This window comes from Rhinopithecus roxellana, chromosome 4 (genome assembly GCF_007565055.1).
Source record: "Rhinopithecus roxellana isolate Shanxi Qingling chromosome 4, ASM756505v1, whole genome shotgun sequence".
In the NCBI taxonomy this organism is placed as follows: Eukaryota; Metazoa; Chordata; class Mammalia; order Primates; family Cercopithecidae; genus Rhinopithecus; species Rhinopithecus roxellana.
In genome coordinates this window covers 5,512,595-5,536,723 of record NC_044552.1, presented here as the reverse complement: position 1 = coordinate 5,536,723, position 24,129 = coordinate 5,512,595, and the positions used below count along the sequence as shown (strand labels likewise).

General features: G+C 43.1%; 1 pseudogene; it reads left to right on the top strand.

The window, feature by feature from the left end:
- The first annotated feature begins 22,578 nt into the window (after nucleotides 1–22,578).
- LOC115897244 lies at nucleotides 22,579–22,676 on the top strand (annotated as a pseudogene).
- The last annotated feature ends 1,453 nt before the right edge of the window (nucleotides 22,677–24,129 follow it).

Below are 24,129 nucleotides of genomic sequence, written 5' to 3'. Positions count from 1 at the left end.
TTTTTTTTTTAATATGTTTTTTCTTCTCTATTTCCTTCTAGACCTCACGGTCACACCTCATATATTGAGATTCTAATTTGTTTAACATCTAGGTGCTGAGCAAAAAGGCAACACTAAACACTGATGGATAGTGTCACTACTGAGTAGCAATAAATGGGGGTGGGGAGTTGTGTGAAGAGCGAGAAAGTACACAGCTGATTTTCATTTCCTAATAGGCATTCTGCCTGGAAACCTGTATAAAGACCTGAAATATGTATTGCTCTAAAGACTGTGAATGTTTAAAATGTCATCTTAAGTTAGTAAGTGTCTTTAAATCTTCACTCTTTTGTCACGTTTTAGTAATGTTTATTACACACCGTAAATCTTATTCATATCCACATAAATTGAGCCCCTAACCACGAGGGAAACAAGTACTTCTACTCACTGATATAAGATTCTGGAGCAGTGGATGACATCAAATACTATGATTGCAAAAAAGAAAGCTCTCCCGGGGAAACCGGTTTGGGGAGAAGGAATAATCATCTTTCTACTTTCGTTGTCAAGAAAAAAATGTTAATATCTCTGAAATTGTGTCTAGCAATTTTAGGGGTTCAAATAAGTGGTCATGTTCTAATGAAAGTTTAAATAAGTCGTTTCAACTGTGCTTGCATTCAGATTGATTTCAGCAAGTATAGTAACGGTGAATAAGATAAATCGAAAAGAAATCAAAGTTTGTTAAGATAGTACAAAAAAAGAAGCAATTTATAAAGGTTCAGGGTTATCTGCAGTGGGATTTTAGTGTATGTAAGGACAAAGAGTGACAAGATAAGAGTGGAGGGAAAAAAGAGTTCTGTTTAGAAGTTCTGGACTGACTGTCCCCAGACATCTGGGTTTCAAAGACCAGTAAAAACTTTTTTTTTTAAATTTTAGAGACTGACATATGGTTGATAGCTTTTAATTTTTCCAAATAAAGGACATAAAAAATGTTATTAACTATCATTTTGCATTCTTCTAAACAATAAAGATCCTTTTACTCAGAGTTTTAAAAACAAAATCAGTTCAACTTTAGGGAAAATTCACCTTATCATCCTTTATTTTCTCATTTTGCCATGACTTTGCAATGGAACGCAGACGACTCTTTAGGAATTGCTGCAGGTTCCAGGGAGACCTATTTTTAATGCCAGCGAGGTCTTCAATATTTTAGGAAGAGATTTCTCCCACTCCCACACCTTGGTCCTGTGAGCTTTCCCCGGGTGCTTTTCTCTGCTGACTACTCAGGTTCCCGATCAGAGAAAAACATTCAGCTAGGGTGTTGGGTATGGTCACCCATTAGCTTTTGTTCTGCAGGGATTGTCAGAGATGGCCTGGTGGGGACAATGACTGGGCGAGGAGCTCTGGACTTAACTAGGTCTAACGTTGATATGTTTGGGATCTGTGTCCCCACCCAAATCTCATGTTGAAATGTAATCCTCAGTGTTGGAGTTGGGGCCTGGTGGGAGGTTACTGGATCATGGGGGCAGATTTCTCAGGAATGGTTTAGCACCATCTCCTCGGTACTGTCCTCACAATAGTCAGTGAGTTCTCATGAGATCTGATCTTTTAAACGTGTGTGGTTTAAAAGATCTCTCTCTGGCTCCACCCTCTCTCTCTGGCTCCTGCTTTCATCGTAAGACACCTGCTCCCCCTTCATCTTCTGCCATGATTGGGAGCTTCTTGAAGTCTCCCCAGAAGCAGTTGCCCTATGCTTCCTGTACAGCTTGCAGAACTGCGAGCCAATTAAGCCTCTTTTCTTTACAAATTACCCAGTATCGGGCATTTCTTAACAGCAATGTGAGAATGACTTAATACAAAGGTCGTCTCTGACTGCCTGGAAATGCTTTCTTTAGCTTCCAAATTTTCATGCAAGAGGCGTCTGCTCTTATAAATTCTTCCTGATCTGCCAACCACCTTAGCCCTGGGTAGAATACACAGTGGATGGCAAGCTTGGCTGAAAAGCAGAACAATGTAGAAGCATTTTTAAAATGTAAATTTGGTTCTCCACCTGCTCTGGAAATTCTAATGTCGTGGTTCTGGGATATGCCCTGGAAGGTGTATTTTGATTTAAGAACTAAAACTCCCTGGATGATTCTGAAGCCTGAAGCCCACCTTCTTGTGGGCACCCTCCTTCCCTAGGATAGACTTGGTATTATCTCCTCTATAACACCTCAGTGTACTTCCTGAATTGCTTTTCTCCCTTGGCAATTGTCTTTCTCAGCCCCCATGCCCATCCCTGCACCAACACACACACACACACACACGTGTGCATTTGCACACCCCAAATTATAAAAACTTTAGTCAGGGAAATGATTTATGTTAGTTTCCATAATAACTAACACAATGCCTGGCACATAATAGAGGGTAGCCAAATAAATACTTATGCAATGTATATCAGTAAATGGATCTTTTCCAACTCGAAAATTCTGCATTTTGCTCCTTCCCATTGGTAAGCAGTAAGATAAAGTAATAGAAAGTGTAGACGCACACAGAATGATAAGCAGAGAGCTAATAGTCTGTGATGGCATGGAAAGAGCTGCGTTCCAGCACAGGTTGTACTGCTACAGCTGTACGCCCAGGAGCCACCCACTTGCCTCCTTAGTTCAGTGTGCTCAATCGTTAAATAGACCACAGGGTCTCTCTGATCCTTTTTAGCTCTAAAATTCAATGCCGAGTAGACACAAATAATTTTCTTTCTAAAATTATAAACTGGCTTACATTTTAAAAAATACTTAATACAATTTCAAGGAAAGCAGAATTCCAGCATAGACAGCTGGCCCCTAAATTAACTCTTTTTATGGTTACTATTTAAAAACAAAAAGGTCTTTGATTTTTTAAAAAAATCTGCTTTTGCCTTACATAATCCATTCCTCTATTGATGAAATAGTTAGTATAGAAACCCCACACAAGACAACAGCTTACCTGAGTTCTTATTAAATATCTTCGTTTAAAAATATATTTTGTAGCTGGTGTTACCAGCTGTCACTAAATCAGCTGACAACCTACCAAAAGAATAGTAAAAATGCCAGTCAAAAAATTAAAGCCAAATTGCTCACCATTTTAAAATGAGGAGAAATTTTAAGACTCCTCCTAGCATTTGACATATGCCCAGACCATAATCTGAACCCTGTCTTCACTTAGTGGAATATTTTCAGCATAAACTGAAGTTAATATAGATTGGTGTCAACTACCACCTGTCACACAATGCTGAAAAGCCATGTCACCATGAGAAATGGACCAGTGGAAATAAATAACCTGCAAAGTGGTAGTCTGCAAATATTGACACACATGACCAGAATTGCAGATAAATGATAGCAAACATGGCACAGATCTAAACTTAAGGGCTTGCACATCTCTGTATCCTAGTCAATCTGCTTTTCATAAATCTGCTTAGCACTAATGACTGGAATGCATTTTTAATAAATTAATTTTGAATAAATGGGACTCTGGAGGGAGGTTGGGACTTGCCTTCATGTTATTAATAGTTAAAATGGAAGCATCGATTTAGGAACACACCTGCAGCTGTTGTAATACAGAGTCCAACAAAATGACCCCCACAATAGGTGACCCTGATTGTGCTGTGGATTTGCGTGGTCCTTAAAACTGTTCAGTGGGTTCTCGAAGACATTATCAGTTTTGAAAAATGACCCATTATGTCTCCAATATGTGTTTTAAGCTGTTTATCCTATAGTCATGACGAATATAGCCTTATCCACACCCTGCCTTTATGTGTTCTGAACTGCAGACATGCAAGGCAGCTAACTGGGGCTGGGACTAAGTACTGCCTGTGACGGTGAGATAGAGAATAATAGTTTAACTGGGATGGAGAGGATCAGGGGCCACGTGCCTGCTTTATCCAACTGACCTAGAAAGAACAAAGTCTGCATCAATGCCTGTAGATTAATCCCTAAGATCCCCAATACTCAAACATAATGTTTACATGAAAGTCAATACTTTTCTAGGTCACCAGTGCCTAAAATTGGGTGACCCAAGTGTAAGAAGTAGTCAGACTTGGGTGGCAGAAATTGCTGCTTTAAAATTTTTCCTGCATACAAGAGACCTAATTGGGTCTCCTGAGACCTGGGTCCTCGTGGCCAAAAGAACGTCAACTCCCAGAGGGCAGGAACAGCCTCTGCCTCATTTAGTATTGAATGGCACAGCACCTAGTGGAGTGCCTGGCACTTAGTAAGTACTCAATACATTTGTGTTGAAGGAATGATTGATTGAATGAATGGATTCTATGGTTTCTGCTACAAGCAAAATAGCTTCATTCTCCCACTTCCTATGTTACCCAGTGTTACACCCACTGTCAGTCCACCCCTTTCTTTGCAGTGACCTATCTTCTCCGACAACTGAGACTGGTGTGATAATTACCATTTGCCTTACAAAAATAAGAGATAATTGTTTCCCCTACATGCACCAAACTCTTAGAGATATCCAAGGAACGTTTTCTGCATAAACATGCAGGCCTCATCATATCACCATCAGCCTTGTATTGAAAATTAATGACTGTTTCATAAAATATTGAGACCTAAGACTGGCACTTAAAACAAAATTATCCTTTTCTTTTCCCTTAAAACTCCTCCTGATTAGATACTGCCAGACTCCAGTAATGTGAAATAAACCTGCAAACACTCCACGATCAGAGTGACACAGCGTGCCTCACTCTCACGCTAGTGGGCTGGTGACTGGTTGGTTCTAGCACCCATTAGCATGAGTTAATGAGTAAGCATTCCCTTCCCTGTCACATTCCTTGCCTGTTATTAGCCAAAACCTGAACTATAGCTTAATTGCAGAAACCAGCCCGCCCATGGCAGATGAGGGCATGGTCCCTATTGTTGTGATTGCATTCAAAGTGCTAATTGGGGGGACCGTGACAGATAACATGCCCCGGCACTGCAGAGAGCAGCAGGTGGGGTGCTGGGACTATGGGTGCAGAGAAGAAAAATGGCATTTTCCAAGCCCCCAAGATTTGGTTTTCCTTGCACTTACTTACTCAGCTGTGCACAGTAAACTAGATTTCCCAAGTATCAGAGAATCTTACAGATGTAGCTTCTTAGATTTTACTTTAGACCCTTGCTGGCTTTTCTGAATTTGGAATTGATCATTTCATAGACTCCCTAGAGCTACCCCTTCCGCCTCACCCTGAATTCTCTGCTGCCTTCCGGAAGCTTCTGTTTGTCTACTAGGAGATTCGGTTTCTCTGGCACTGAATCAATTGAAGAATCAGACATATTTGAGATTGCATGTGTTCAGAAACTCTGGCTTTTTAGTTTTAAATTTTGTTAAAACTCACGCATTTATAGGGCACTTTAGTTTTAGAATATTTGGTATCTTCAGCCTCTGTATTTAATTCACACAGCTCTTTTACTGACTAGGGATCATTTCTTTATGCTCACATTTCTTTATCTTAGAAACAGACATACTCATACCCAAAGTCTGCTGGCTGCCCATATAAATTAGGATTATTTTGGTTGTGAGTGACAGTAAACAGCCCAACTGGGTTAAGTAAAATGGGATTCTTGACACACATATAATTGAAAAGTCCAGGAAAGGGGCTGGTTTCAGAAGCACTGTGATTTAGAAGCTTAGATATCATGATGGCTTGTTTCTCTACTACCCTGGGTTTAGCTCCACTCTCCTCATCAGGATTGGGACTGTAGCCCCATAGTGCCTTTCTCTGAGCCTCATACCCAATGGAGAAACAGAAATTGTGATTCCTAGACTTGAATCTCGTTGACCTTGACTGGCCAGACTTTGGGTCACATGCACACTCATGAACCAATCGCTGTGGACAGGGGGCAGATAGTGTGGTGATTGGATTATCCTAGATTACATGCTTCACTCCCGAGCGTAGGGGATGGAGTTGGCTGAATGAAAACAATATAGGCTAACAGTTGGGTGGGTATATGTCCAATAATATTAGGGCACTGCTGCCTCTAGATGGGAGAGTGGATAGTGGGTGGTATAAATGGCAAATATCCTCTAAACTACCACAGAAAAAAGAGCAATAATTGAAAACAGTAAAGCACTTTGAATCTCTTGAATTAAAAAGCAATATGAATTTACAAGATGCAAAACCCCCCTTTTTTTCTATGCTGACACAGGGAGATAGAAGTGGCACGCTATACAAACTCAGTGTTACTTGGCATTTGTCTCAGTGATAGTGTTGTGATTCGATTGATGTGACCAAAGCTAAATTCGGAATTGAGAATCTGTTCATGCCATATTGAGGTCCTCTTTTGCAACTTTATATTTATCAGCATGGGCTATTGTAAGAAACAAGATGGTTGTCATAAATTGATCAACACTATCTGGTCTTCTGTTGTTCTTGCTTATTATGGACTTTGGGAAGAAGTCAATTAGAGAAGTTCTTTAGCCAGTATCATAATGAGTAATGGGAACATTTACATGATTGCTAATGGCTGAGTTTACACGATGCCTCAAAGCATCAGTGGGGATGTTTGGCAGCAGCACATTATGATGGTGATTATCACTATAAATTAAGTTTATGTTGATATAATTAGCAGTTAAAAGCTAAAGTAATATTTATACTGATACAAGTTCTATCAAAGCCATACCAGTGCAAACAGGCTGTGAATGTTGATATAGTGGGGATAATTTCATCTTGCAAGAGGGGATGTTTCTAGAATTGAGATAGCCTATTGGTATACAGTTGCCTCTCCCACTCCTAGCCAAAAATAGAAAGTATAAACTTGACCAAATTGCTTCACAAATTCAGAATCTATACCTTGGTTCAGCGATCCCCACTGAGGATAAGTAAGATTCATCTTGGTCGTTTTGGCCTTGAAACACTGAACCCGGGATGAGAGAGGGAGAGAGGGAGGAGGAAGTGAGAAGGCATGGGATGCCTAGGTAACTGGTTGTGAGCACAAGCCCACAGTGACAAAGACAGGGTCTTGCCAGACAGGATCATTTGTCACCAGGGAAACCAGCTAGGAGGATCGGGAGGTCTCATTAAAAGCACCTGGCCATGAATTTATTACATGAGCTTTCTTGAGAAACTGCGTTTGGGGCCAAGAATTGTGAACCCATAGTCTTCCTTCTCTGCCTTAAGTGGCTGAAGGTTGTAGCAACACTTTACACTTTTGAGGTCACCAGCATCAGATGACAGTTCTTTCCTCAGAGAGTGGGCCAGATCCTCCCGACTCCAGGTCCTCAGCACAGTATCTAAGGATGCCAAGTCACTCTGATTTCTTCTTCATGTCACATGCTTTGGAGGTACAGTCCCTAATCCATAAAACTATCCCCATCATTGGTAGGATTCGCTCTACCTTAGGGATAAGGGAATAGAGTAGGGGAAAGATAAATGACTTTTAAGAAGCCCCACAGTGAATAAGTGGTAGAGAAGGTGGTCAGGCGGCCTGAGGCTGGCTGGTTTTGGAACCATTTTGCCCCGGAAGCATTCATTCAGTCAGCAAATATGTATTTATTCAACACATATTTTTTGAGGGCCTACCATCTGCCAGGCACTTTTCTATAAGATATATATATACACACACACACATATATATACACATATATATGTGTGTGTATATATGTGTGTGTGTGTGTGTGTGTATATATATATCTCAGTGAACTGAATAGGCAAAAACCTTTGTCCTCTGGAAGCCTGTATTTCAGGCTGCACTCTGGAAGTGTGTGATCTAGGGAGGAATCCTAGAATGCTCATTACATGCTTGCTCAAAGCCCTCACCTGCAGAGCTACTTGGGTTAACATGCTCTCTAGAGGGTTCACAGTGGTCTGATGTCTCTCTCTACCTGCAAAATATCCGGCAACTTAGCACTTTGAATACAAAAAAGAAAGAAGTTGGTAGCTTTTGCAAACTGAGGGAAATAGGAAATGATGGCAGCAACTGTCCTTTAGTATCTTCTTTGGACAGGGAAAGTTGTTTGTTGTGCTTAAGATGGGAAGAGAAATAACTGGCATCTCCAACCCTGAATTCAGTCTTGCCAGCTCTAGGTGACTACCTTGGCCTGCTTGGACTTCTATAATGGATACCATAGACTGGGTGGCTTAAACAACAGACATGTATTTCACACAGTTCTAGAGGCTGGGAAGTCCAAGATCTAGGTGCTGACAGATCTGGTGTCTGGTGAGGGCTCCTCATTTCCCAGTTTACAGGGACACAAACATTTAGTCCATAACAGTTACTAAGAGAACTGACATTTCCTGAGGACCTATTAGTTGCCGCACAAGTTATTTATGTCATCTCATTTAATCATCTCAGCAGGCCTAATGAAGTGGGAACTATTTTTCCAATTTTATAAATGAGGAAACTGAGGAACAACTAGTTAAATAACCTGTCCACATAGATTTTAGTAACTGAGCTGGGTTTCAGACCCTGGCCCATCCCCTGCCACCACTGAGGTGCCTGCTAACACCCTTCACCTAGGTGGGGGGCACTCAGAGGAAGAAAGTCAGCAGCCCATCTGTCTTTCTCCACCGTGCTCCCTCAGGATGCAAGCAGGAAGTCCTGGGCAGGAGGAGGTGGCTCCCCTCAGAGGGACACAGATGACTAGACTGTCGATGAGAAGCAAAGAAAAACCAGAGCAGTGAAATCTGCAGAAGGGAAGGTCCCTTTTATGCTTTTGAAAAATTGTGTGGGGTGCCAGTGGCCTCTAAAGTGATAGGGAAAGTTTTCCATCATCCAGACAAAGGAGGTTAAGAAGAACAGCTGCAGATGTGCAAGAATAACTACAATAATTAGGTAGGCGAAGATATATACTCCTAACATTTTAAGCTTTACCCAAACTGGCCATGCACAGTGGCTCACGTCTATAATCCCACCATTTTGGGAGGTCTAGGTGGGAGGACTGCTTGAGCTCAGGAGTCTGAGAGCACCCTGGGCAACATAGTGAGATCCTGTCTCTACAAAAATAAATAAATAAATAAAAATTAGCCCGGCATAGTGGTCCTGGCTACTTGTGTGGCTGGGGTGGGAGAATTACCTGAGTTCTGGAGTTCAAAGTAACAGTGATCCATGCTCATACCATTGCATTCCAGCCTCGACTATAAAGTGAGATGAAAGAGAGAGAAAGAGAGAGAGAGAGAGAGAGAGAAAGAAAGAAAGAAAGAAAGAAAGAAAGAGAGAAAGAAAAAGAGAAAGAAAGAAAGAAAGAAAGAAAGAAAGAAAGAAAGAAAGAAAGAAAGAAAGAAAGAGAGAGAGAGAGAAAGAAAGAAATAATTTACCCAAACCAGCAATATCTGAGAGAGAGGGCCTAGCACTATTCATTACTAGAGATCCTGGGTGCTGAGGCTGAGAAGGTTCTCTGTCCCCTCTCCAAGGATTCTGAGTAATCCCTGGGGTGGGGGTGGGAAGGCAGATGACAAGCAACATTCATTCTTGGACTTCAAAGAGCTGGGAAGACTGGGACTTCCAAGCACCACTGGGGCACTGCCTATGCAATATTTGTCAACGACATTTTCTGCTAATTAGACCCCTTAAAAACAAGCAGAGCTCTAAGTGAGGAACAAGGATCTATCCAGAAGGGTGGGTGGTCCATGATCCTGTGTAACGATGGGGCGCTGCAGTCTGTGAAGCATGACACTCCCTTCATGTTCCTTCCCTCTGCCAAGAGTAACAAGTGTGTTTCCTGCACGAGGATTAGAATTTGCTGGAAGACTGTGGAAAGCCCCAGCACCAGAGACTGTCCAGCTAACACGAATTCTCTCCTGGACTGGTCTAATTTGGTCTCTTCTGACACCCGGAGCAAACTCTGCCCCTACCTTTCCTTTTGCCAAAGGACCCTCTGTAGTCAGAAGAGCTCTGGACTGAGCAGGAGGCCTGGGTTGCAGGCCCCACAGAGGCTGTGTGTGAGATGGGCTGTGGACAGTCACCTTGTGCTTCTGGACCAAATGCCTTCTCCCTAAAGTCCTTTCTCTTCAGTTCTTATGGCTATGGCATCCAGCATAAAGAGCAGACATACAATGCATAGCCTTGTGCCATCACACGGACACACACTCACACACTCCAATACACACACACAAACACACACACAGACACACAGACACAGACACATGCACACACACACTTCCTTTCAGGGCCCAAGTAAGAGGACAAACCTATTTTCAAGGTGAAAAATAAAGGCTCAGACTATCCTTTGCTTCAAATTCATCCAGGCTGCCCTCTCTTTGGCACATCTGCAGCAGTGAAAGGAGAGCAGGCGGGGCTTGCTGGCTATGTGGGTGCAGCCTCAGTGCCTGGCCCAATCCCTTCCTCCACACCACGCTGCCTGCATGTGTCCTTCGGCAAGCCACTCTCCAAGGGCCTCAGCATCCTCTGCAGTAAAAGCCGGGTAGCAGCAGTTCCTGCCTTGCAAGACTTTTGTTAGGATTGCTGGTGTCCATACATTGGAAGCTCCTAGAACAGGACTCGGCACCTACCAGCAGAGAGAGTGATGTTGTTGGCTCTCGTTACCTCACCAAGCCATCTTTGGGTAAACCTCTGACTTTTTTTTTTTTTCTGCCGAGATTTTTTTCCTTTTCATCTCAGCTCTTGGTACTGCCAACTTAGGCTAAGAAATGTACTGACAACAATCTTTGAAATTTCCTAGCAAAAGCCTCTTCCAGCTCTGCATTAGTAAAATCACATTTCAGTCTCTAAAACAAACAAAAGCGGCCAGCCCAAACCTCCCCCACCCCCAAAGTCACTTGGAAACACAAACAGTAAGAGCGTGTACTCTGGTGTTGGAGGTGATTTATGATTTAGGCCTAGGGCTCTCCTCCCCCAGTAATAAGCACAGAAGAGGAAGGGGTGATGGCTGGCAGGAGTTTTTGTTGGAGAAGTTTCTGCTAACAGTGGCCTTACTGTTAGGGTGCTGCCCGTTCACCAGAACTGGGGGATGTCAGCCCATCGCAGGAAACCACCCGGAGAAACTGCCTGGGACAGGCGCCATCTGTCTGCAGCTCTGTCATTTAGATAGTCAATAGATCAATCCACTGGGGCTGAGCCACAAACAGAGCTTGACTTTGATATTTAGGAGGAGAAAAGATGCCTGACAGCTCCTTTCCAGGTTACATTTGCACTCCTTGACTGTCCTTTGCTATTGTTTCTAGAAAAAAATATACTGATTGTGAAGTGTTCCTTTGATGGTGTTTCCTGTTAGCTTACAAATAAATTGGGTTTGAATCTAGTCTCACATTCATACACACACACACACACACACACAACCCCCCCCAACACACACACAAAATAAAGCCCTTCCAACAAATTGCTTACATGCTGAGGCTCTGTGTTCCAGCAAGCCTTCAATTTATTTTAATGGACAAATAATAAATCCTTCCAAAGGGGGTATTTAGAATGGAAATGCTGATAAGTCCTTTAATTGTGACATGCTGCCAGGCGCTGCTTTGACATGGAGCGCTGCAGTGTGCCTGGGGGATTGGATGGCATGCATCAGGACCACGGCGTTGGGAGGGGGCTACAGGGCTCAGACGCTGTGCCTGGGCCCAGGAGTCTCACATTAGTGCTGGAATCAGCAGCACGGAGCTGTGGGTCCCAGGCTCATCAGAAACAACATGTACAACTTGTTTTCAAGGAACTGACATTGTCATGGCGTTTTAGGTGTGTGTGCTGACTGATGCCCTGCCCCCCAGGTGGGTTCCTCGGTCTTTCTTGTACTCTGTGGAACATTGTTAATATTGCTGCTTCGAGTCATAGGATGATAGGGGTGGGAGATACTATATGATTTCTAAAAGCATCAGCCTGTGGGGATAGAACGGTCCAGAGAAACAGCACAATAGCCTCATGTCTCAGCTCTTACCCCTCTCATGCATGTAGGATCGCTGTCAAGGTCTCACCCCGTTAGGTCTAGAGGGCCCCCGTCTGTAGCAGCTTGTCACTAGCACCTGTCACTGTCTTCCTCTCTAGTTGCTCCTAGGTGGCGACAGCCTCTGCTCCCTAAGTTTCCTGAAGATACCTTCCCACTTCCACTGCCCCCTGCTCCCTGGAGAATGCCACATCGCCCAATGCTCCCTGAGGCCTGCGGGTTTAAGATGCCAGAAGAGAGCTTCCTCCCTTGCCTTCTACTGGGGACATGGACTGCAGGGTGTGTGCCCTGTGCCTTTATACAACTAATCTCTACCAACTCACGGCCACACTGACACAGTTGTGCACCCACGTATACCCTCACTTGAGTGCTCTATCCCTGCTGCTTCTTCCCCCTTAGTTCAAAGCAAAACCTGTGCAAGTAAGATTCTGCAAATAGAATTATTTTGGACTTGCTCATAAGTGATCACACACACTAAATTCTCCTTTTGGGTTCACAATAGTATTCCTGAAACATCTGTAAGGAGTCCAAGGCCCAGAGAGGTTGAAATGTAATCTTAAGTTTCAGGAACATCAAGTTATTTTTCTTTGGACTGGTCTCAATATCCCTTTCCCTAAGCCCCTGGTGGCCTGCAATGCAGGGGGTGAGAACTAGACACCTGTGCGCTCCCTTGGGTCTGGTCTCTCCGCTCTGATCCCAGGTTGACGCATGGCTTTGAGAGTGAAACCTCTTTCCCTCCTCCTTCAAGGTAGATCCCAGTGTACAGGCATGCACGGGACCGATTTCCTAAGTTCCCGGGTTCCTCCCCTTTTCCCTGCATGCTGAGGAAGGGGCATTCAACATCTTGGAAGTCTCTGGGCATTCGTTATTGAATTCTTGTGAGTTTCTGATTTAATCCCTCAATAGAAAACATCACAACTGATGATGAAAAAGAGATTGTCCCCAACATGACTTGATATCCACAGAAGTACAAATGCTGAATGGACGTCGATTGCACTGAACTAAGGGACAGAGGGAGAGAGTATGGCAGATAGACACGGCTTCACATCCCAGAATCACCACTTATCCGGGAGTATGATCTTAGGCAGGTCATTTCTCTGAGTGCCAGTTTCCTTACCTGTAAAATGGAAACCTCTGCTCCAGCGTTATCACAGAAATCAGAGGTAAGCTAGATTTATACACTCACATACCCCCATGTCCACACATTTCTACATTCATGTTCACGTAGCATCATTCACAACAGCCAAAAGGTAGAAACAACCCACGTGCCCACTGACAGATGAAGGATAAACAAAATGTGTGGTCCGTACACACAATGGAATATGATTCCGCCTTAAAAAGGAAGGAAATTCTGACATGCGCTGCAACATGGCTGAATGAAGAACTATGCTCTGTAGAATAAACCAGTCCAAAGGGCGAATATTGTATGATTCCACTTGCATAAGGTGCCTTATGAATTTGACTTAGAATAGTCAAATTCATAGAGACAGAAAGTAGGATGGTGACTACCAGGGGACTGAGCTTGGGGAAGAGAGAGTTATAGTTTAATAGGCACAGAGTTTCAGTTTAGAATAATGAAAAAGTTCTGGAGATGGATGTTGGTGATGGTTGCATAGCAATGTGAATGTATTTAATGCCACTGAATTGTAACTGAAAAAATGGCTAAAATTGTAAATTTGTTATGGATAGCTTACTGCACATATACCCATACACTGAAAATCTCTGTAGGTGATACACTGAGAGTGTCTGGCACATGTTTGAAAGCTCAATAGACGGTTGCTACGATCATCATTTGCAGGAGATTAGACACAGGTCTGAGTCCGCTGTGAACCAGCTGGAACCATTTCAGTGATTCTCTGTGTTGCCCTTGCTCCATTTGTCAAAAGATGCCGACATTTCTCCCATCTTTCCTTTGTGACCTCCAAATGAGATTGTTGAATCTTTACGGGATATTCAGGAAATATTTAGTTTAATAGAATCCTTGAAAATAATGGAGCTAAGATCAATTTAAAACTGTGTCAATTTGCTCTTTGGAAAGAGAAATTTCTGCCCCTCTTCCGTCTGCCCCAAGCTGGATTTCTTAGACTTACTTTAAGAAAACAGTAAGTAACATTGGGACCTCCAGGAGGACAAGTTACTTGGCCTTAGCTTGGAATCTGTGGCCTCTCCTCAGCCTGCAGAGGCCTTTTTCTCACAAAAAAAGGTCCTCCGAAGTGAGAAAGCAGATTTTCTTCTGTCCCAAAAAATGTAGTTCCAGCCTGATCCTCCCTCAGAATGGTCACTAAGAAAGCAAAATGTGTCTAATGCTAACAGAGCCCCGATTCATTGCTTCCAGAGCCTGTAGCGCTTTATACTCACTCTGCAAGCATAATCAAGGGAGCGATTCTGAACCTTGTTAATCAGAAAGGGCCCTTTAAAAATGTCATGCTGTCAATATAAAACTTTGCTAAATTGCATTATAAATGCCAGATTCAGTCAACTAACACATTTAACACCGTTTCTTAAGTACAGTTTAGATTTTATCCGTGCCAGGGAGAAAGAGAAAAATACCTCAGGAGAGCCCAAGCCTGCGGATTCATTGTGCTAAGCTCACTTTCCCCAGAGAGGGATTAGAAATATTTATTCCAAATCCGAGCTGTACTTCTGACATTATTGTCAATAAGGTGTCCCCCCACCCCAACGTTGCTGGCTTTAGAACTGGATGATTCTCACAGTTATGAAGGTTACAAGGGGTGAGCCTCTTACATTTGTTTTTTAATTAGCGGGCAATGCCTAAAGCTGTTGTTTTATACCAGAGAGGAACGGCTTCTTGCAAGTCAAGAGCTAAACATGGTGTGCACACCTGTTACAAATAAGGCCCTATTTTTTACATCTGCAGAGTCCAACATAGCCCTTCAATGTGAAACGACCTTGTTCCTTGTTTTGGGGAGAATTCATTGTCAAGTTAACGGAGAACTAACCTTTCTCTTCCCCTCCCACCAAATGAGGCTATTTCTACATGGTTTTGACTAATTTGATTATGTCTTTTTCTCTATGATCCTGTTCAGAATAGAAAAGGTTTAATTGAGAACTTATAGCTTGAAGTTTGGCTAAACAGCACTTTAAGGATCTGAAGATGGTGACCAAACATCGTGATTTCCAATTAAAAAAAAAAATTTTAATATCAAGATAATGAGATGACTTTTTCCACGTTACATGCGTAAGCTTATTCCGAGATGAAAGGGTCTAAGTACACACAGCAGGATAATATTTTAAAATATTAACCAATTTTCCCCCTTTCCTCCTGCCTGTTCTTCCTTTTACCTGTTCACCTCTTTCAAGCTAGACTGTTCCAAATTCATTATCTCAGGAAGCAGTGACCTAGGGGAAGCCTGGAGTTTTTTCCTGGCTTTTGAATTACACAAGTCTTGCCCTGAGAAAAAATGCAAAGAACTTGTAAGCATTATAAAATAGCTAGCATTTCCTGAGAACTTTCTGTGTTCTATGCACCATTTAAAGCATGCTTTTATGTGTGTGTGTTTGCTTTTCTGTATAACTCAGTAAGTTAGGTACTGTTAATACCCCCATTTTATAGATGAGAAAACTGAGATAGAGAGAAATGGAGTATTTTGCCCATCACAGCATCTCCGGGGAGTAGCAGAATTGGCTCACTATTCCAGTAGTGTGTCTCCAGTGCTCACATTTCAAACCACTGCACCAAGCTCCTTGTTAATGTGCAGGAAGTTCTTGGGAATGTACTCAGTATTTCCACCTGTGAAAAGGAAGGGACTTTAGCAGCACTGGATAGGAGAAGAAGTTGGGCTCTGGGGTTATGTCAAGAAAGCCTTTGGCTGACCAGAGGAGAGATCTGAGGTTGCAGTGACCCTTCAGAGCCATCTCAAACTGGGGCAACCCATTTGGGTCTTCATATTCCTGCATGGACCAGTCATTGGATGCAGGCTGCCCTGAGACAGGTATAGCTTTGGATGGAGGCTACTCTCTTCAGTTGTGGGAATTCCCTTGTGGGCACCCAGCAGAGGGCTGTCTTCCAGCAGCACTCCCAGTAGCTGGGGGAGAAGTCCTTCAGTCCCCAGCCCCGATCTGGAGGGCACACTGGTGTCCTAGTACTATAGAAAGGGGAGCAGCCAAGTGGGGGTGTAATTCCTCGCTTCAGCCTCATCCCTCAAGGGGATCTGAGTATAAATGATACCTCAGAGTGTGTGCCAACCCGAGATAAGAGATCTGAGCTTTTAAACTCCCTCACCCATTAGTCTAAGGCTAGACACCACCCCGGGAGTAGGGAGATTGGGATCTAAACTCCGAGACACTTCAGGCTCTCTGCATGTGCATGTCCAAGGGTAGATCTCAGAGGAGAGTCACAGGTGCACACCATTAAAAGCAAATGTACACAGAGGCCAGGGGACTGGCACAAAGGGGCAGTTGAAAGAATCCACGTGATCATCTGCTACAGCTTCTACAGACCCGAGAGCATTCCCTGAGCCGGAGGTAAGCAGTGAATCGGAAGAGAGAGATGAGTCGCTAAGAAAAGGCATGCATCTACTAAGAGAGCACTCGGTCCCAGGTGGGCTTGAGGGACAGAAGAGCAGAGGGGACTCTCACCCTCCCTCTCAGGGAGAGCCTTGTAGGGGAGGTGGACTCCAGAGGCAAGAGGGCTGTGTGGGGTCTACATGGGGCCTTGTGGAGCTTGTCAGAGAGGGGCGTACCCAAAGATTCCCATGTGCCTGGGAGAGGAAGGGAGGTGGCTGGGGTGTCCTAGAGTTCTGAGTATCCTAGGGTGGATAGGAGCAGCAGGACAGTCCTGTGACTGGAGGAGGACAGAACATTAGAGCCACAGGGGAGAGTGCAGTCATCTATGTGCATGGATCTCTGAGGATCAGGCCAGGCAGTGGCATGCAGTGGACACCGATGTGAACACAGAGCAGTGGGGACCCATATCTTGCCTGGCATCTTGGTAGAGGACATCATTAGCCCTGAATTCATAAGGGAGATGAGGGGACCCTGAACTGACCAAGAACACGTTCAGTCACCTGTACAGATGGAGGCTGAGAATAGAAATTGAGTTCAAGGAAACTAAAGAAAGCTACGTTTCTCATCCACATGCATTTATGGAATGAGTTTGCCACTGCCATAGGTAGTAACTATTAACAAGGTCTTGTGAAAACTTCTGAACTATATACACGATGCTTCCGATGACAGGTGTTAGCTCGGCCTGTTTTAGCTCAGCATAAGTACTGCTTTGTTGAAATTTTCTCTTTCTTACATAAAGAATGAATTAGACTCTGATACACTGTGCCAGGACTGAATCAACTGACCGAGGGACAGATTACGCAAATAAAACCCAGGCCCCTAAGGAAGAGAATATACTCTATAGACATCAGTTTGATTCTATGTCTGCGGTTTTGACATCATAACCCATGTGCCCAACACATAGAACCTCAGGGGCGTGCGCGCGCGCACACACACACACACACAAAACACACCACACACACGGACACTGTCTTCTGAGGCTTTTCTTTCTTTTTCTTTCTTTTTTCTTCATGCTACAGTGAACTGGGAGAACAAAAAGAAAAGCTAAAGAAATACATGCCCGCTTAGAGGCATGTGTGCGAGTGTGTGTGTGTGCACCGTGCCTTTTCCACCCAGGGTCTCTGAGCTGCAGTTTCTCTCTTGAAGCTTTTCTTGTCTATTTCAAAGCCTCTTCGCAAGTTTGACACTGACAGAGAGAACAATGAAAAGTGAGCCGCAGCTTAGAAATGAACAGAAAGAAGTGACTGACTTTGGGCTACTCTGCTGGGGTAAATGGACTATAAAATGCAATTTTAGATTAAATAGGTGTTTTATGTACAACATGATATTGATTTTATTTCTGCAGGCAGAGGCTGAAGAATTGTGTGCCGCCCATTTGGGTGTATGGGTGTGTGTGTGTGTGTCAGAGAACCTGGGCAGATTATGAGGGTGAGTTTTAATTTAACTTAACTGCCCAGAAAGAACCTGATGACTATTATCTTTGGCTTTCAATTCTTCTTAGTATTGAAATAATGCCTATTCCTCTTTCACCCTAACCTGTATGCTTTTATAGCCTTTGTCAACTCTTTTTAAAAAGCCCCGCTATCTCCCCAGCACTGGTGACTGTGACAACACCCATCAGCTCTATACTCCGCTGTTCCAGCCTCACACTTTCATCTTTGTCCTTAACGGAGTGGCGAGAAAGGCCACACTGATCTTCAGAAGCAGGAACATATGGATGTTCTTCCGTCATTTTACCACTAATATCATTTCCACCTCTCCAGAAAAAAATAATAATAATAAGATGTACAAGGTCACGTGGGATTCTTCCTCCAAATCACTGTTTGAAAGTCACCTTAAGTGATGTATTGAAGAGATGTGGGAACACCCACATCCTCAAGGTGGAAGGGTCAGCATGGCCATAGGCACAGCTGAGATAAGGGATGTTTGCCTTCACCTTGCTCCATATGTATACCTCCTTAATCCTTGTAGCAAGTCCTGTGTGGTCCCCAAACTCAGGGCCTAATATTTTCTAGCATATTCCATGGAGCAGGATAGTGATCTGATTAACTCATTTACATGAGTAATTTCATGCATTTGAAGTTAAGGAAAAAACCCTGAAAGATATTTTGTAATTGTTGGCAAGGAAGAGGAGAATAGGTATTCTCTTTTATACTACGTTATGGGGAAGAATTTGGTCTACAAAAGTCTTAAAAATCAGTCCACCCATTGATTCAGTAATTCCCTTTCTAGGACCTTATCTTAAGGGAATAATTGGAAATGTGCACTAAAATGTATGCACTTGAATGTTCACTGTAGTATAATCTATAATGTCTGCAAACTGAAAATAACCTATTGTGTCTGTTCTTCTTAGTATAAGAACACAGGTCATTGGATTTAGAGCCCACCTTAAACTCAGAACAATTTCATCTTGAGATCCTTAGCTAATTACGTCTGTTAATACTCTCTTTCAAAACAAGGCCACAGTCTGAGGTTCCAGGGGGACACGAATTCTGAGGAGGCAACACTCAACCCAACACAGGTCTGAAACTGGAAAATGAAAAATTGTAGGGAGTCTAAGGAATTTCTTTCTTTCCATCTCTTTTCCCTACTTCTCTCTAAAAATCTTCTCCAATTATCCATATCTACTGCTTCTTCTTTCTCATGGGAAGATATGGCTGTTCCACACCTCCCCAAAATTGTTTATAACTCCACAAGAAACTGGGAGTCTATAGGCTCCAAATTTCATTTCCTAGGAAGGAGAATCTTCTTTGCTGAGTTTAGTTTATGGGTTCATTCCAGGCCAATATATTTTGACCAGAAGAATCGAGCCACAGTGCTATCATATCTTTGGAGCAAAGGCTATTAATTCTCTGGTTGGCTTGTGAGCTAAGCAGACACCCAAAGAATATCTTATACACAGAGAATGGGTTAAATTAATGTACAGTCATATAAAGGAATACCATCAAAAATTATTTTGCAGGCCAGGTGCCATGACTCATACCTGTAATCCCAGCACTTTGGGAGGCCGAGGCAGGTGGATCATGAGGTCAAGAGATGGAGACCATCCTGGCTAACATGGTGAAACCCTGTTTCTACTAAAAATACAAAAATTAACTGGGCATGGTGGTGCACGCCTATAGTCCCAGCTACTCAGGAGGCTGAGGCAGGAGAATCGCTTGAACCCAGGAGGCGGAGGTTGCAGTGAGCCGAAATTGCACTGCTGCACTCCAGCCTGGTGACAGAGTGAGACTCCATCTCAAAAATTGTTTTGCAGAAGAAATGCAAATGTCAAGGGAACATACTGATAATTAAGTGAGACAAGCAAGTTATAAGAAAATGTATGTATATTATTCCCATGTGGCTAATATGCACACACACACACACACACACACACACACACACAGAGTTAAGGATAGAAGAATGTACACCAGAAAATTTACAGTACTATCCCTAGATGATAGATTATGCATAGGCTTTAATTTTTTTGTTTTTTTCCCCACCAATTTACTTTTAGATCCCATTTAAAATTCTTTTAATTATATTTGATAAAGGATTTCTAACACAAAATAGTGACTTACCAATAGTAAAATTTAAGACATAAATTAGGTAAATTTGGAGGTAGTACAATAGGGGATATTTATGGGATTGTCTAATGCACAAATATTTCTCTTTCCCTGAATTTCAATGGCACCATCTCCTATAAACTCTGGATTCAAAGGGTTAGGCATATTCCACCATGTGGACCAGCATTGCAGGGAAACTCAACCTGCAGAGAAGAGAAATGATAATAAAACTGACGTCAAAAGAGGTACAAAGACAAAACCCCAGAGGGTCTGGACAACCGTTCAGATACGATTTAATCCCTTCCCAGATCTCTTGATATTTTTGCTCCTGGGTTCATTCCAACACTTCTTTATGTTGATAGCAAACGTCTTTTTGTGTTTACATGAGCTTGATTTGATTTATCTTTCTTTCTTTCTTTTTTTTTTTTTTTTTTTTTGACGGAGTTTCGCTCTGTCGCCCAGGCTGGAGTGCAGTGGCCGGATCTCAGCTCACTGCAAGCTCCGCCTCCCGGGTTTACACCATTCTCCTGCCTCAGCCTCCCGAGTAGCTGGGACTACAGGCACCCGCCACCTCGCCCGGCTAGTCTTTTGTATTTTTTTAGTAGAGACGGGGTTTCACCGGGTTAGCCAGGATGGTCTCGATCTCCTGACCTCGTGATCCGCCCGTCTTGGCCTCCCAAAGTGCTGGGATTACAGGCTTGAGCCACCGCGCCCGGCCAATTTGATTTATCTTTCTTGTGACCAAAGTGTTTTGACCAATATGAGACCCTTCGCAGTTTCTGCAAAGCTTAACTCGCAGGTGACCACAGACAGGTATTTCCAGTTCTAAGGAGAGTTCAGTAAGCGAAATCCTCAGATATGAGGACCAACTTTCTGGAGAGAGCTATGCCCCTGAGTGCCTAAGGCACAAGCCAATGAATAAAGAAAAAGTCATAAAAATAAGCTAATGATGAGAAGGAAGAGGTGAGCAGGAGGCAGATGAAAGAGGAAGCCCGTAGAGGGGAAACGAAGCCTAGAGGATGAGAGGGCCCTAGAATCTACAATGACAATAGAAATTCCTTCAAAAGGCACTCCTGACCCTGGGCCATATTTCATTCAGATTAGGTCACTGTTCAGCTTGCCTTTTATGAAGGTCAAATTAGTTCCAAAATTAGAGAAGCCTTTACTGAGCTGATCTTCATGGCCATTAGGTCGACCAGCATACCCTCCAGCTCCTGCTTTCTGACTTCCCTTAGGTACAGTAACCTTTTAAAGGCCCAAATACTGGGTTTCTGGAGGAAATGTTTTCTCCTAATTCCACTTAGTATGGACAGCTCCAGGCTGGGCACATGGACTCAGTTTCCTTCACTGACCACAATCCAAACCAACATCTCACTCGTCTCACGACATCTCAACATCTCCCAAGATCCATTTCCCAGTTATCTCTAAGGAAACTATATCCCAGGACTCTTAAACAATCAGGCAACCCTTCTGTGTGGCCTTCCAGATCCCAATGTTTTACTGTCACTGTTTAAAAATCAGTACCACATTAACAGATTATTATCTATTGAATAAAATCAGAATCTATGGGTCCACATTGATATAAATAAAAATTAAAAATAAGAGAAAAGGAAGTGGAATGCCAACTAATAAGTGTCACAGGAATAATAAAATTAGGAAATTATCATTTGACAAACATCATGGTTACAGTGGATTCAGAGAATCATCATCAGTGGGTGTTAAAATTGGTGAGTGAAAGTTTGATGACAAACAGGATATTGACCTAGTTGTGAAGTATCTTGCCACAAGATTATTATTAATTATGAAGGCCCAATTGTAACTTTATAGTGGAGAAACCCTACAGGCTGAGCTTTAACAAAATGATCAAAGTCAACCTCATCACTTACCCAGCAAACAGGTGTCCTGTCCTCCTGACCCAACGCATGAGGAAGTCACATCTTGTGCAGTGGCATCCCTGCCCAAAGCACATTATCTTAATCTAATCACAGGGAAAACAGCAAACAAATCCAATTTGAGGGACATTCTACAAAAATTTCAAGATCATGAGAGACAAAGACTGTAAAAGACTCCAGAACTATTCTAGTTTAGAGGAGACTAAAAAGACAAAACAATTACATGCAACACACAATCCTGGACTGAATCCTGAGCCAGAAAAAAAAATTATTTTGCTATAAAGTATATGATTAGGAGAATTTAAAACTTTGGACAAGTCTATGAATTACATGATATTAACTGAAGAATTTAGGAGTAAAAGGACATAATGCCTGTGTGTTAGTCCGTTTTCATGCTGCTGATAAAGACGTACCCGAGATTGGGTAAGTTATGAAGAAAAGAGGTTTAATTGGCTCGCAGTTGGAGAGGTCTCACAGTTCATTGGCTCAGAGCTGGAGAGGTCTCACAATCATGGTTAAAGGCAAGGAGGAGCAAGTCACATTCTCCATGGCAGCAGGGAAGAGAGAACTTGTGCAGGGGAACTCCTTTTTATAAAACCATCAGATTTTATGAGAGTCATTCACTATCACAAGGACAGCATGGAAAAGACCCACCCCCATGATTCAGTCACCTCCCACTTTGTCCCTCCCATGACACGTGGGAATTGTGGGAGCTACATCCTCATTCAGGATGAGATTTGGATGGAGACACAGCCAAACCATATCAGCCTGCAACTTAATCTTAAACAATTCAGAAAAGAAAATTATATATGGCTTCTCGGCCTTTTGGCTAAGATCAAGTGTAGAAAAGAAAATTATATATCTTAGATATATTAAAATTATTTATATATACGTATGTGCACACACACAGAGAGAGAATACGACAAAGAAAATGTGATAAAGGCAAAATATTAACATTCGGGGATGTGGTGTAGTTATTTTGGAAATATTTTGTTCTGTTGCAACTTTTTTCTAAGTCTGGAATTATTTCAAAGTAATAATAAATAAATACCACTCATTTTTCTTAGCACCAAGCAGTAGTGGCTTATTTTTCCAATAGGTGATAAACTGTCATTTTTCTCCCTGCAAAGTTTTGACTTCAGCTTCTTCATGGGAGTTACACAGGTCCTTTCCCAAGTCCCTTTCTTCTCTTCCAGCTGCTTGGTGTTTGTTACCGCTGGCCTCGTCTTGGGTTGTGAATGGGCCCAGGGGTCTTTCTGCTGTGTCTATGTAGAAGGTCACCCGGAACACAGCTATGGCTGGTGTGCATGGGGCTGGGCGTGTCTGCAGGAAGCTGGGAAGTGGCTCAGGAAGACAGGCTGTCTCCTTTCATCTTCCCGGCACTTTGGTGACAAGCGGCTGTCCTGAACTGGTGGGTGCAAAGAGCACTCCCTTCCAGTAAGGGTGAGCTGAGTGTGACACTGAGGGAAGGAGATGTGATAGAAGTGAGGGGACATCTCCGCTTTCACCCTCCTCTCCAGGAACAGCGTGGTGACCTTTAGAACCTTTTAAAGAGTTTTTTTCCCTAATCATTGTTATCAGATCTGTCTTCTCCTGGGTTCCCTAGCCCTTCTGAAGAATTAATCCTTCCCTGCTAGAATACTACCTCTTCACACACACACACAACACACACATATGCACAAACACTAACAGAGACCATCTCCTTACACAAGATTTCACTGGGTCTGTCTTGGTCTTACATTACCCAGTACCCAGAAACTGAACATCAACAGATAAGTATGACATCTGGGTACAATCGCCAGTCAGGAACACTCAGCAGGGCTCCAGGTGCAAGCAGGGCAACGCTGGCTTTCCAGGAAATTATAAATGCCCAGTATAAGATATCTGCGTCTGGTTCTGTCAGACACATCATAAAACCTCGGAACTTCCATGCTGATGGTAAATGTCCTTAACAGTTAGTTGTCTTTCTGTAGGCGTTTCAATAGGGCATTCATTGAAGGTAGGAAAAAATATACTATTGATGTCCCTGAAGGGAAATAAATGAAATACTTCAGATGTGATACCAGACTATGTGGTCATCACGCTGCGGCGCACAGTTTAATTGGGGCAGTGTTGCAGAATGGTCAGGAGCCAGCTCTCAGAAACTGAGGGATTGGAGTTCAAAGGGGACCTCGACGAGTCACTGTCTGGAATGAGGTTTGGCTTGAGATGGAATTGGCAGGGTGGTAGAGAGATGGTCATGTCTGGGAGCACGCTCAGTCATGAGATGGAGCCTGCTGGTTGGTGAGGACTTGGTCGTCTATAAGCGCAGCAATAAGGGGCTCACTGGGGTGGAGGTGAGAGGAAGATGCTCAGGGACC